Source organism: Pimephales promelas, chromosome 11, assembly GCF_988280905.1.
Source record: "Pimephales promelas chromosome 11, fPimPro1.hap1.1, whole genome shotgun sequence".
NCBI lineage: Eukaryota > Metazoa > Chordata > Actinopteri > Cypriniformes > Leuciscidae > Pimephales > Pimephales promelas.
Genome location: NC_142779.1, coordinates 18,168,974 through 18,184,446, shown reverse-complemented (window position 1 = coordinate 18,184,446; position 15,473 = coordinate 18,168,974). Strand labels below are relative to the sequence as shown.

Below are 15,473 nucleotides of genomic sequence, written 5' to 3'. Positions count from 1 at the left end.
AGGATTCCTTAAGACATTAGGAACAGAAGGAGACATTGAATTGCATTGTGGATCCCATGTGGCTCGACTTTTGTCCAAGCTCCCTCCAGAACAAAGAGCGTCGGCACATGAGTTATGAATAGTTATTATTTCCGCCGGCACATGAGTTATGAACCTGGCTCAGTGTACACGCTTCTTGATCTAGCTAAATGGCTTAATTTCGAATCCTGGTGCCAGGATCCAGAGAGCTTTGGTGGATATAAGCCTCAGAAAGATAGAGCCCGTTCCCGAGTGGATCAACAGAAGGAAACTAAAGCCAAGGTCAGACAGACTACCATCCTTCATGGCTCAAATGAATTATCTTCCTCAGTACCACCAGTGCCAACCAAGAGTCAAGATAAACCCTTTGCCTTCTGTCCATACTGTGACAGTAAAGAACATTACCTTAGTCAATGTGCCACATTCCAGTCCTTAACCAAAGACCAAGTGATCGACTGGATTAAGACTAATAACAGATGCTGGAAGTGTGGACGCAATCATAGAGCTGCACAGTGTACCCTAAAGAAACTCTGCCATCTGTGCAAGGGAAAGCACCTCCAGATCCTTCACGAGGTCAACTTTAAGCCAATGAAAGAAGGGACATGTTTAGTCAGCTCGACTAGCAAAATGCTGTACCTTGACCGCCCTCAAGGACTCAGCAGCGTCCTTCTGAAAGTGGTCAGAGTCATTCTGAAGCATAAGGGACAAAGCCTAGATACTTACGCTGTGCTTGATGATGGTTCTGAACGGACTATGCTGTTACCAGCAGCAGCCCGGAGACTGGGACTTACTGGCCAGGCAGAGGACTTAGCCTTAAGAACTATAAGGCAAGACATTACTAAGCTTTGCGGTACTTCAGTGTCCTTTCAAATTTCAACTCCATCCCAACCTGGCAGGAGTTATAAAATAACGGGAGCCTTCACAGCAGAACCACTTAGCTTAGCTGAACATTCCTACCCTGTTGCAGACCTTCAACAAAGATACCGGCATTTGAAAGGCTTACCATTACAGCCTATTCACAAAGCCTGTCCCCTGTTACTGATTGGAGCAGATCATCCTCACCTTATCACTCCGATTGAACCAGTCCGTCTCGGTCCACCTGGAGGTCCGGCAGCTGTCAGGACAAGACTGGGTTGGTCTTTACAAGGCCCAGCAAGAGTATTTGGAGATAATGTTGAATCCCAGCAGTGTCTGCACATTGCCACTAATCCCTCAATGACAGAGTTGTTCCAGAATGTTGAGAGACTCTGGCAAGCAGACGTGATTCCCAACAGAAATGAGAAATCTGTCACTCGGTCTAAGCAGGACCAAGCAGCCCTTGACTTGCTTCAGTCACAGACTGTCAGAGTAATGATCGATGGTGTAAATCGCTATGCCACTCCTCTCCTGCGTAAGAAGGATATGCCCATACTTCATGCTCCTATGGAGGCAGTTCTTCCGAACCTTAAGAACATAGAGAAACGTCTGGAGAAAGACCCCAGTAAAGCAGCCGCCTACCAACAAGAGATACAAAAATTAGAGACCTCAGGCTATGTTGTCAAACTCCCACCTGAAGCAGTTAATTCACAAAGTGAGTCATGGTTCATCCCTCACCACCTCGTGCAGCACAACGGTAAGAACCGTGTGGTTTTTAACTGTTCATTTGACTTTGAAGGCCATAACCTGAATAACTATCTGCTGCCAGGACCAGCCTTGGGTCCATCATTGCTTGGTGTATTCCTGCGCTTTCGTGAGCATCCAGTGGCAATAAGCGGGGATATAAAAGGGATGTTCCACCAAGTTCGTCTCCTCCCTGAAGATAGGCATCTCCTCTGTTTCTTATGGCGAGACATGGACAGATCTAAACCACCAGACATTTACGAATGGCAAGTGCTACCTTTTGGCACTACTTGCAGTCCGTGTTGTGCCATTTATGCTGTCCAGCGACATGTTGCAGATCATTGCACTCCTGATGACAATATCAGAACTACGGTAGAAAGGAATTTCTACGTGGACAATTGCTTGAAGAGCCTACCATCAGCTCAAGAGGCAAGGCCGCTTGTAGACAGACTCTGCACCCTCTTTGCCAGTGGTGGGTTCGAACTTCGCCAGTGGGCAAGTAATGATCCCAGTGTGGTGGACCACCTTCCAACAGAAGCGAGATCCAGTAGTACTGAATTGTGGCTATCTCAAGATCGTTCCGATGCTCAAGAATCTGCACTAGGTTTGAGGTGGCACTGCAAATCAGACCTTCTTGGGTATAAAACCCGTCCTGTTAAGCCTGGACCATGTACTCTTCGACATGTTTACAAGGTACTTGCAACCCAGTATGACCCTTTAGGCTTCATACTCCCCTTCACCACCCGAGCCAAGAGTTTAGTTCAGAGATTATGGGACAAGCAACGAGACTGGGATGACCCAAACCTACCTGACGACCTTTTGAGATCCTGGAGAGAATGGGAGGCGGAACTTCCTATGGTAGCAAGTATTTCACTACCCCGCTGTGTCACATCTTCAGACATTAATCATTCCCACAACACCAGACAGATTCACATCTTTTGCGATGCTTCCGAGCAAGCTTATGGATCTGTCGCCTACCTACGTACTAATGATGACAGTGGTCATATTCAATTAGCCTTTGTACTAGCAAGGTCCAAGGTTGCCCCAAAACGACGTCTGACAATTCCTCGACTAGAGCTTTGTGCTGCCCTGAATGGTGCCCAATTAGCCAAACTGTTGAAAACTGAGCTCACCCTTGAGATAAATACAGTGACGCTATGGACCGATTCCACCACTGTTCTAGCCTGGCTCAAATCTGAATCATACCGATTCAAGGTGTTTGTTGGAACCAGGATAGCCGAAATTCAAGAGCTGACAACTGAATGTTCCTGGCGATTGGTGGATTCCAGCAGTAACCCAGCTGATGACCTGACCCGAGGTAAAACTCTTCTTCAGCTGTCAGTGCCCAACAGATGGAGCCAAGGACCATCATTCCTGCTTGAGTCTGAGTCAGTATGGCCTGTCTGTCCTTCTATTCAACCACCAGAAATCAAAACAGAGCAGCGCAAAGGAATCTTCTGTGGACTCATGACGGAAGTAGATGTTCCTGACATTCCCGATCCTATCACACACAACACCTGGAGCGAGTTAGTGGAGGCCACAGTTCAAGGTCTAATTGATACAGGACCACCTTCAGCAGTGGACTACCAAACTGCAGAATGGCATATCCTGCAGAAATCTCAAATGGATAGTTTTCCAGATGAATACAAACTCCTAAGAGCTGGTAAATCAGTACCTTCGACTAGTCGACTACTTGCTCTTGCCCCAGAATTCGACGACTCTTGTCAGCTTATAAGAGTTGGTGGTCGTTTACGCCGAGCTGAAGGATTAGAGCTGTCAGTTATACATCCTGTAGTTCTTGACCCACATCACTGGGTTACCAAGTTACTGATCCGAGACTATGATCGTAAACTCTGCCATCCAGGACCTGAAAGAGTCTTCGGAGAGATAAGGAGAAGCTTTTGGATACTGAGAGGACGAGAAGCTATACGGAAACAACAACATTTGTGCAAAGACTGCCAAACATGGAAGAACAAACCAGTTATTCCCCGAATGGCAGATCTACCTCCAGCTCGACTCAGACTGCTCAAACCCCCATTCTACAGTACAGGCATGGACTGTTTCGGGCCATTCCAAATTAAGATTGGCAGACGATGTGAGAAAAGGTGGGGAATCATCTTTAAGTGCCTCACGACACGAAGTGTTCATCTAGACCTTCTTACAGCTATTGATACTGATTCCTTTCTGATGGCTTTGAGGAGGTTTATAGCTCGCCGTGGAACACCTCGTGAGTTATATTCAGACAACGGCACTAACTTTCACGGAGGACAGAAAGAGTTGCAAGAAGCCTTTGCATCGCTTGCTCCACAGATCCAGCTGCATTTAGCTAAACAAAAGATTTCTTTCCACTTTAACCCACCTGGAGCCCCACACTTTGGTGGTGTGTGGGAAAGAGAAATTAGGTCAGTCAAGACTGCTCTTCGCATCACAGTCAGCTCCCAAGTCGTAACTGAGGAAGTTCTCCAAACAGTCCTCATTGAGGTGGAGGGAATGCTTAATAGCAAGCCCTTGGGTTACACTTCCAGCAATGTAGCTGACCTTGACCCTGTTACACCAAATTATTTGCTGATGGGGCGGCCAGATAGCTCACTGCCACTCGTAGTGTATCCTGCTACAGAGCTCATGGGTCGAAGAAGGTGGAAGCAGAGTCAAGTTCTGGCCGATCAGTTCTGGTCAAGTTTCACCCAGCATTACCTGCCTACGCTACAGACCCGCAACAAGTGGCACACAGATGCCGGTGACATTTCTATCGGAACAGTGGTAATGCTCATCGATCCACAACTACCACGAGCATTGTGGTTGGTAGGCAAAGTTGCGAAGACCTTCCCAAGTTCGGATGGCTGTACCAGATCTGCTGAGATTCAAGTTAAGGATTAGACCTACATCCGGCCCGTTTCTCGCTTGATCCCCCTTCCTGCATTTACAGATCAAAAGGAACTTGTCTTAGCCCCACATAGTGATTAATTTATAGAGCTCAAATATGCTTGGCATATTTGGGGGCGGCAATGTTAAGAAGGTTTCAGCCAATCAGAGAGTCGTTTATTGAATGACGTCAGTCAGTGCCTAGTCAGTAGAGACGAACGAAATATGAATGCTGATGCAGAAGACTAATAGCTCAATCGTTCCTTCAGAAGTGGTTTATGTGAGTGAGTTAATGACAAAATACCACTTACTGTTACCACTCACTGTTCCTATTCAACTTGAATCAAGAGTAAACTACAAACTTTGCTGCAAACTCTGAGTCGTATGTGTTCTTACCGACACACCAGTGCGGATACAAATCCACCTACTCCAGTAATATACAGTCCTTAATTAAACCTCAAAACAGGCAGATTGTACGATATTGCGAAAAAAAAGTTGGGCAGAGACAATGGACTGCAGTCTCACTTAAAACAGAAAAAAACTTGAAAAGAAAAAGAATTGATCCATTTACATACATTTTGCTGCTCACTCATTAAATTTAGGTGTAAGCCGTATACACAGCAGCCCAAAGGTCAGTCAGTACTTCAGTCTGTTACAGTCATTATATAAATTGTTTCTACTTGCCAATGGGGAACAGTATTTGAATAGGCAAATTTAACACATAAAGCTGCAGTCCGTAGCTTTTGGGGGGTTAAAAATTATCCAGAATACATATTTGAGAAAATACATAACCAGCCAGTGTTCAAAACTAACTGCTTGCCGTAGTTCAATTCATAATTACCATTGTTTATTCAGATGCCATACACTTCCAATGAAGCAAAAAAATACATCATTATGTTGATATCCTATATTTTTACAATAAAATTAACAACAAACATGGCTATAATATCCTCAGTTGTTGCGTATACTGAGCTGCATCGAAAACGTATAAAATATTTTCTTTGAAGCCGTTGTGCGCGTTCACTTTAATACTTTAATAACACTTTAATACCACTTTTTGACATTCATTTTTGAAGCCGTTCAGTTAAGCTGAAATAACGGCATAGGATCCCTTTGAATGAACAAGTAAAGTCTGGGGCAACCAGACACTGGTGTGTTGGTCAGCAACATCTTAAAGCCATCAAAAGCCTGCTGACAATTCTCAGTCCATTTCCATATCCTCTTGGACTCAACAAATCTATTAGAGATAAAGAGACAACAGACAAGTTACAACAAAAATTGCGGTAATATCCAGCCATCCTTAGAAATGTCCGCAGTTCACGTCGCGTAGGAGGAAGTGGATAATCTGCTACAACTGCATATTTTGCACTGACTGGTCGAACATGGCCTTGACCCACCTCCTTTCCAAGATAAGTAATTGTTGCTTTACCAAACTGACATTGCGCCAAATTTCAAGGTCAAATGAGCTTTAGTTAGATGTGCAAACAGTTCTAAGCAAATTAAGTGTTCAAGTGTTGGTCATCCAGAAATGCATATATATATATATAGCTGCAAGCAGCGATGGAGGGCCCAAGCTGGTGCCACTGTATACTAAATATATCAGAAATATATTTAAAAGCTGGTGAAACTTAGGTGATGCAGTTCACAAAGTCTCACACAGTATCCACATCAGCTGCCCTAGCCATCTCCACACTGGATGGGAAGTGTGTTGAAAAATGTTTCATCTTGGTCTGTGGATTGATGAAAAGCTAACCTTTAAAGTTCATATTGATAAATTAGTGAGCTGAGAGAAAGCTTGTTTTTTTATTTTAGAAATAAATCCTGTTTTACTCTCCAAGCTAGGAGGAAATTGATCAGTGCCACTTTCTTACCAGTCTTGGACTATGGGGATGATATAAATATGCATGCTGCCTCTACCATGCGGCACACGCTTGACACAGTCTACCATGGTGCATTACGGTTTATTACGAATGCCAATGCATGTACTCATCACTGTCGTCTTTATGAGGCGACTGGTTTTAGCTCTTTAGGCCTGCGTAGATGGTTTCACTGGCACATTTTTATTTATAAAGTCGTTAACAGGTAATTTACCCAGCTATCTTACTAGTCTGTTGACCTGGAAACACTCCATTTACAATATCCGCTCCATTAACATTCTGGCTCTTCATATCCCACGCATAACAACTGAATTCGGCAATACTGCTTTTAGTTTTACTGCTCCTTGGTGTTGGAATTTGCTCAAAAAAGTATTGAAGTTTTCTGTTTTTATTCCACTTGAACATTTTAAACAATTACTTAAATGTTCCAAATTTGAACAATGCACATGTTTTCAATTTAAGTCATTCTTAAATTGTTTTACATATAAATCTGTTTGGTTTATTGTGTTGTTTATGTGATTTTGTGTAACTCATGTAATTGTTGCCCCAGGGCTCCCTTTTAAAAGAGATTTGAATATATCAATGGGACATCGAAAGTTGTTCGACCCAATAATATCTACAGTATGTACCTAGTTTCAAATTATGACATGCAATTGTGTTTGATATATATATATATATATATATATATATATATATATATATATATATATATATATATGTATGTGTGTGTGTGTGTGTGTGTGTATAATATATTTTATATAAATATAGGGCTTGGGCCAATGGCAAACGTCCCATCTGTGGGACGTTGACAGTTAATGAACCTTATTGTAAAGTGTTACTGAGACATGCATGCCCGGGGCACATCGACGTCTAAATCTGTCCCTGTGTTAGGCCCTATTGTTAGGGTCACAACATGGTTAAAAAGGTCCTAGTAATTCCTAAGTGTAAAAACGCTCCAGAGGCTGAGTTGGTGGACAGGTGTCCAGTGAGGCATTTAATGGGATGGCACATTTCTTTACTATCCGGCAGTTTCACTCTTGGTTGGGGGGCCATTTTAACAATTTATAGTTTTAATTTGATTCCTCAGGTTTTGTCCACGGGGAGGATTTTTTTTTTTTTTTAAACAGACAACTGAGGGTTTGTTTCATTGGTTTGTTTGATCATGCCTTTACCTATAAATTAAAATCCATATTTCAAATATAATATAATCAACTGATAATCCACGCAGATATAATATGCACACATACATAAATCTGTTAGACCTGCTTCAAAGGATTAAAATGTTCAAAGCTATGCTGCTTTGAGACTTTCTCTCTTTCCGACTCTTTCTCCTTTTCATTTTACACAACTTTCATTAGAGGAGCTCCTGCCCTTTGTTTTGGAGTGCAAATGAACATTGTTTTTGTCCCCCCTGGCCCTAAAGGGAAAATTTTCTGACAGGTTATTACGTTCTTTCTTCGTAGGAAACAAAAACTCATAACACTGTGTACTGTAGGTCACAATGTTTTAGAGGGCTCATTTAGAGAGAAGTGAATGTATGTATGTATATTTATCTATGGTGGTATGTATTAGGGGTGGAACGGTACACAGAAGTCACGGTTCGGTTCATACGTCGGTTCAGACCTCGGTACGATTTCGGTACAATGGAGGGAAAAGCAAAACAAAAATACAGAAGGCATTGTATTTTTTCAAAAACAAAAACAAAACTAACTTTACCCCGCTTAGAAGCTGCGCGGAGTGTACACAACACACACAACACAATATAACTATATTGTGCATGCTGCAGAAAACATAACAGCAAACATTATTAATATTACTTACAGATTGTGATTCGGAGGAGGAAGAAACTGATCCATATACACTGGATACTGAGCCCTCCTTCAGGAACAACCGGCTTGCGAATGATTCGTCATTAAAATGATGAGAACACAAGGTTCGGGCTATACTGTTGTGGTATCATTGCAAATATGAACTCTGACCACTGATTCTTTACATGCTCGTCCCTGGACAATGGAAACAAGTGGCTGAACTGTCTTTGCAATGTAGAACACAGCGTCTTCTCGACATGATGCGATTCAGCTGAAGTATTTGAATGTGTTCTAGAACTTCTAGACGTCACTTCAAGTTTACACATCCGTCTGCGCGCGCTGTTGTTGGGAGCGGTTGTAATGTTTGTTCACATGAAACGCGTGACATCCATGCATTTAGAAAATAGATTGGGTGAAATTTCATTTTGTGCCGTGTTTAAATAGCCTAATATGTAAGTGTATTGTCCAATATGAATGCATGGGAATGGATTTTACTTATGGAGAATAATATAATATATCTGTGTTTATACTCAGGACCCATAGCATACAAATTTTCTTCTTTGTTGCCTTTCCGTTCTCTTCTGAATACTATCTGATATTGTCACGTCTGAGGCTCTCTCTCTTTATCTCAATATCTCAGCCCTTCTCTATCTCCCCCCGCTCTCTCTATCTGTCGCTCTCTGTGTGTGTGATGGAGTGTAAGCCGTAAGACTTATGAGGTGGAGATAATGGGAGATGAATCAGATGTGTGAAGGTCTTTGGGTCGTTTCTTTGATAGAAGTGTAAGCTCTTGCATGTCGATACAAGTCAAGCTCTTAAACACACGCACATGCACACATTTCCCCCGTACTGCTCTTTTGCTCTGTTCTAACACACATTATGTATTCACATGATAGACCATCCCTTCAATGACAGAGGCAATAACAGAAATGAGATGGACCCAATGGACCAGAATGAAACCGAGACGGCTTTTTGACTCCATGGCCGTTTCAGGTGCGAAAAAAGAGTGTGAATAGTGTGTGATATTCCAGTGTGGGGGAAAAGGGCATTGACATTCCATATACAAGCTCTTCATCCTGTCGTTATTAGAAGAGTTGGTCCAGGAAATTCCCTCTCAGCCCATTAAACTTTACATGTGTACGGCACACAATGTCTCAGCATTTCCCCATGCGCACATAACTGCTTAAAAATGGAATAAAATCACCTACGCGAGAACCTAATTTCACTTACTCTGGCTGTTGAGTCCCCAGTGTCTCTTCATTTCAGAAATTTTCATCAGAGAAAGAAGGAGCAGTTGTTTTCTTTAAAATGCTGTACATCTTAAAAAATATCCCCAATGGTTTTAGAGGGACACAGGGAATATAGGTATACAGTACACTACTTGATTCTGTGTGTGCATGGAACAGATTTTCAGCCAGAGATGATACTTTTTGTATGAGCTTCATCCTTGATTAAAGTCTTGCTCTATACATTCCCCATTGAGTCTTATAATATTTCTGTCTGGACCACTATCGTCAAATATGATTGACAATTAGCATACAGTTTGGATCGGTGTTCTGTTCTGGACAAGAACTCCCTGCGCATCCATGCAGCCTAGCATGGATAAAAGCAAGGAGAACAGCAATAACTCTCCCTAAATATAACCAACATGATTGTATTGCAGATATCATTAATTCAAGATTTTAAAGTACAACATAATTCAAGAATTTATTCTGATTCAAGGGGTAGAAGAATGCCAAATCCTGACTGGGCGAGAGGATGAGCTGGGGATGGAAGAGGGTAATTAGCTCCTGGGGAATTTGATAGCTGCTGATAATACTGTTGGAGCTTATGTATACAGTTATAGGCGTTGTATTCCTATAGGTGGATCAGCTGAGAGTCACTGATGAGAGCTTGACTTACCTACCAGAACTGACGCTACACTTGATATATGATGTATACTTTTCAGATAGCCCTGCATCTAAATGGCTCTCTTTAGTGGTCTTTTTAGTGAACAGTCAAGCAGAATCAGCTGAAATGAGGACCAGATGAAGAGTCTGACCTCTGAATTCACCAGTGTTGTAGTACTCAAGACTCGGACTCGTCTCGGACTCGGTCTCGAGACCATATTTTAATGGTCTTGGTCTTGTCATGGACTCGTGTGCATTTGGACTCGGAATTGACTCGTACTCGAACATTTTTTTTTAGGACTCGGACTTATTCCCGAGTCCACTCGAGTTCAATTCAAAATATTTTTCATGATTATTAATGTATGTTAATAAAATATTTCTTTAAATTGATTGACATGCCCAGTGATTGGTGATTTTCTAGTGCGCATCTGCGCATGACAAATTGTAATAAAATTACTTTCAACACACTACTATGTGGCCTTTTTACCCTAAACTGATCATATTTTTTAAACTCTAAGTAAATTCATAAAAAAAAAAAGAATTTCTCTAAGTAAATAAAAGTAAATTAGGTAATCAACCCTCACTGGTCTCGGTCTCGACTCGACCGTCTCTGGTCTCGGACTCGACTCGGGCTCGACTCTCTATGGACTCGGTCTTGACTCGGACTCGACTCTCTTGTGAGGTGGTCTCGACCACGAGTGAGGTGGTCTCGACTACAACACTGGAATTCACTCTCTCTTTGAAATATATAGTTGCTAAATTCGTGCTATGCGCTAAACTGAACCCATTTCAAACCAAGTAAGTCTCAGGTCCCTCTCTATGTCTTTACCTTTGCCTTAGCTGAAGTGCTGTTTCATTTCTCTCTCAGAGGCAACAAGGTATCTCCATTTTACAAGTATACCACACATTATAGCTGCGTTAATCTTCAGTGTAATTGTCTATGCAGTCTGAAAACACAGCCGTATATATATTTTTTCAGCAAGGTGGAAATGAGAGGTGTTGGAGGATAATTTGGGTATAAAGGTGGTTTAGTTCCAGTTACGCAATTCCTTTAAATCTGTTTTATTTGGCTTCTGAGGTCAGACATAATTAACACTGATTTTTATGTAGTTCTGGTCTAAGTACAGAAGTATCCTCTGTAAAAGTTAATCATTATGTTATGGATCTGATAAAATCTGTGTGTGTATGTGTGTGTGCTGGTGTGTTGAATGATGGTTGTATTGAAACAGTCTCTTCATTATCTCTGAACAAAAACGTCTTTCTGTACAGAGCAAAGATAAGAGGATGTCTGTCAGTCATCCTGTGTAAATCTCAGTCAGCAGCACACAGCAAAATCTCTATCCTTATTCAAGCTTGACAACCTCCCCACTGGTGAAAACCGGCAGATGTAGATTTATTCAATGTTAATTACTTCCATGTTTGATGAAGTGTGCAATATAAATCAGAAAATGTTGAGTACATTGAGTAGTTATTAACTGTACAAATGTTTTTACCCCCTCTTTTAGGAACATTAAGTGCTCAGTACCATCCTGCAACACAAGCAACCACTGGCTTTCTGCAAGAGGTAAGTTAATGAGACACCGCTGAGGAACCACTCTAGTTTTCTTATTATTCTGTGACTTTTTCCATTATAAAATCATTTTATAGTTTTTACCAGGCATTAAGCATTAGTTTTGGTCATTTGGCTTTTGAAGTTTTTGCCCTGAAAAGATTTTGCTCTGAAATTTGAACCATGTGAAAAACAAACTTTTTTTTTTTTTTTTGTAAGTAGAAATAAGCCATCATATTGTACAGCAGGGTAAGTTAAAAGACTAACTTAAAAGCGAAATTTGTCCTGTCATACATATGAAGTATAAAGATGAAAGAAATCATCCTAAGCTTGGAGTCTATAGTAAAGTTCATGATAATTGGCCAAATATCCACTGCCAAGACAAGTGCTTGAAGTAGGTCAGGGGCGGACGGGCGGTTCTAGGAATTCATCCTCAGGGGTGCTTAACCCTCAGTGAACCCTTTTAAAATCGCCACCACTATATAACTATAAGGTAAGTCAGCCTACCGGTACTTAAATGGGTACCGAGTAAAGATAAAAATTGTATGAATTATATTATAATATCAGTCTTTCTGCAGTACAGTTCAACACAGGTTCAGTACAAGTGTAGGCTACTGTTTGACTAACAGAAAATTGCCATCATTTAATAATAATAGTAATTCATTATATTTATGTAGCGCTTTTCTCGGCACTCAAAGCGCTTTTACATGGAAGGCAGGACTCTCTCAACCACCACCAATATCATTATTATTAACAATTACTGTTCAACTAATCCTGGCCAAATCCTGACTGACGAGGGGAGGAGCTGGGGATGGAGGAAGACAATTAGCTCCTGAGAAACGCGATAGCTGCTGATAACATATCATATAGAGACTAGATAACAAAAAAAATGAAAAATGACGGCTCTTTCGGTTAGTTTTTTACAATGGTGGAGTTCACTCTCTCTCTCTATATATATATATATATATATTTGTCACGGTTTAGTGTGGGTTGAATGAGGACTCAAGGCAAAAGGCTCCAATTCAAACATTTATTAAAAATGAAAATAAAGAAAACTGGTACAAGCAGGTTTACGGGCAGAAGATCCACAATACACAGAAAATATAGACATCAGCATTAACATGTGCTAACATTCACAACGACCAACAAAGACTGAATGAACAGAGGCGAACTAAATACTAAATATGTATGAACTAAATATGTCCCAGGTGCGCATAGTGTTGTCACATTTTTCAATTTCACATTGCTGATTGCTCACTAACTGAACTGAAACTTTTGGAAAACGCTTAAAAATGCTAGTCAAGAACAGTAAAGAACTTATTTGAAGCAGCAGAGAGGAGCAGCGAACATTTTCTGGCTGGCTGTGTACAGGCCACCACGCTACGGTTTCATAGAATTCTTGAAAAACTCGAAGAGTCTGTTAGTAATAGTAATTACAGTTATTACGTTCCTGTGTATATATTGCGTGAATGAGGGTTGGTGTTTGGGCAGATATTGTATTTGTGGTAGGTAGTATGCCATACGGAACAGTTGCCACTGAACCTACTTTAACGAAGACAGTGGAGATCGACAGCCTTAAGCCGCCTTTCCACTGCACACGACATTCGCATACGAGGCCACCCTTAAAAATATTCTTGTTTGCCGTAACCCGACCGACCCTGTCAATTTAGGGCCGACCCAATTTTTTATTTTTTTTCCTTTTAGTCCGACCGACTTGCCGGTTGTAACTTGCGTTCAGACCGACCGATTTTTTTTACTCTTCAAACGACTAATTCAAATTCAATAAAATAATATTAATTATATTTTAGTTAGTATTGTGAAAGTTGCTTGTGTCTACATAGCCTACAAACGTAGGCTACGTTCTTTCTTAAATAAAAACCCGTGGCGTCATATTCATCAGATTATGTTTACACCATTGGTTTAACGTTACGCGTGTCACTATGGCTTGTACGTTCGCTCGTTTCACTGTTCCCGCTTGGTACCCGGTATTAAAAGGGCAACGCGGGGCTGAATATCAACCATTTCTATATATAATAAAAATATTAAACTATTTGTCTGTGATGCAATTTTGCTATTCGCAGTCCAGAAGAGAGAGCGATCTCTCACCCGGAGCCACAGCGCGCACAGCACGACAGCCCTGCTTAATGAGTGACAATGAGGACAGAACGTGGTTACACTTTAGATCTGGGATATTATTCTAATTGTATTTTAGATTTCCGCTGTCAAAGATTATAAAAAGAAGATATTTGAGATGAAACCATTAGTCTAGCGCAACTTCCTTCCCTTCACAGCGTTGCGCTGTCATTTCTTCCTAAAACCCAAACGTACCTTCAGAATCAGCACGATCGGTGATTGTTGTAAAATGCAGTCTGTACTGTTGCTAAACTGCGGACGCGTTCAATCATTAAAAGAGCTATTAAAAGCACAAAAGTCTGCGCAAGAGACGTTGTTCACGACGCGCGCTCCGAAATGCACTAAAACGAGACAAGAAAAGTAGGCTATAGCCTCATTTTGGGCTTCATGTGCGCATCTAAACCATCAAATATACATAAAATATAAAATGACCTGCTCTGAGATTCATTTAAACACAGTTTATGTCTTAATTGGACGTAAGTTGGGAGAAAATGATGGTGCATCAGTCATCTATTACAGAGTTCTGCATTCGGTCTTAAAGGGGCAGTCTAATAAACGTGACGATTGAGCCAATGCGAATCAAAAACAAAAGGCAGATAAAAATCACTCACAGCTCTTGAATGAATAACTTAAACTTTAATAAGCATTAATCTAACTATGATAAACTATGCAGTGTCATTTTACATTTGATTACTAGCTAAATTAAATTTCTTTTCAGACAGCGCGACACACTTAACTGAAAAGTAGCTAATTTTAGACCTTCCTGAAATTAAAGTACTGTGTATATAGGCTAATTTGTATCTTTGTTTAAATTTATTCTTTGTTTGACCATGTGTTTGTACTTGTTTTTGCTTATCTCATGTATATATGCATAACAAATAGATATATTATACATTTTGTGACTAGCCTAAAATGTAACTGGTCGTATTTTGCATTAACACCTAGCGGTGGATGCACAGTTTGTAGACCCAGTCAGTGACGTCACAATATGCATTTTTTTTTTTAAATTCACGATCACCATCTCCAAAATTTTACCTTTTTTTTTTACACTGAATCTTGGAAAAAAAAATATAGACCTACCTACCGACCCTTTTTTTAAAAAAAATTGCTGTTACTGCAAACCAAAATATTTTTAAGGATGGCCCGATTGTCGCATTTCGTCCCCTAGTGTCAGTCGCACAGAACTTTGAAATTGGTCGTGAAGCAACCGTTACCCTAGGATATTCACAATGGTAAAATTAATGATTTTAATAAATGTAATGCATGCATGAATATATCTACACAAAACAAATGACCCTCAATTCATCTCAAATAAAAATATAGTAGTATAAATATTGGTTTAATAATTATAAAATATATTTTCTGCTATAGTTAATTATAACCAACATTTTACAGAGTGAGCGTTTACAGAAAAACATTAAAGAGTTAAAATATTGGTAATTCTAGCCTCGCGCTCATAGTTTTTATTAGAATACATCACTTCCGGTTGGCCGGTCGCATACGGTCAGGCCACAGACGTTCAGATATTTCAACGGATCCAAAGCTCAAAACGGATCCGAATTTTCCGCATACGCATATGATCGGAACTCCCCACAGCTCCCGTACGACTCTCCATTGGAAATGAATGACTTCCGGTCCGACGGCGGTCGTTTGTCGTGTGCAGTGGAAAGGCGGCTTTAGTCAAACGGGTTAGCGCATATGGTTGGGTACGGAGAGATTGTGAGATTGTGGTTAGGTC

The 15,473-nt window shown here is 40.8% G+C and overlaps 1 long non-coding RNA gene across 1 annotated transcript in view; it reads left to right on the top strand.

Moving 5' to 3' along the window:
* Window positions 1–15,473, top strand: part of LOC148977161 (uncharacterized) — a 52,234-nt gene that overhangs the window by 24,183 nt on the left and 12,578 nt on the right. Inside the window, exon 2 of the long non-coding RNA XR_016145650.1 lies at window positions 11,559–11,617. This is a non-coding gene — a long non-coding RNA (uncharacterized LOC148977161). The remainder of the gene's footprint in view (window positions 1–11,558; window positions 11,618–15,473) is intronic.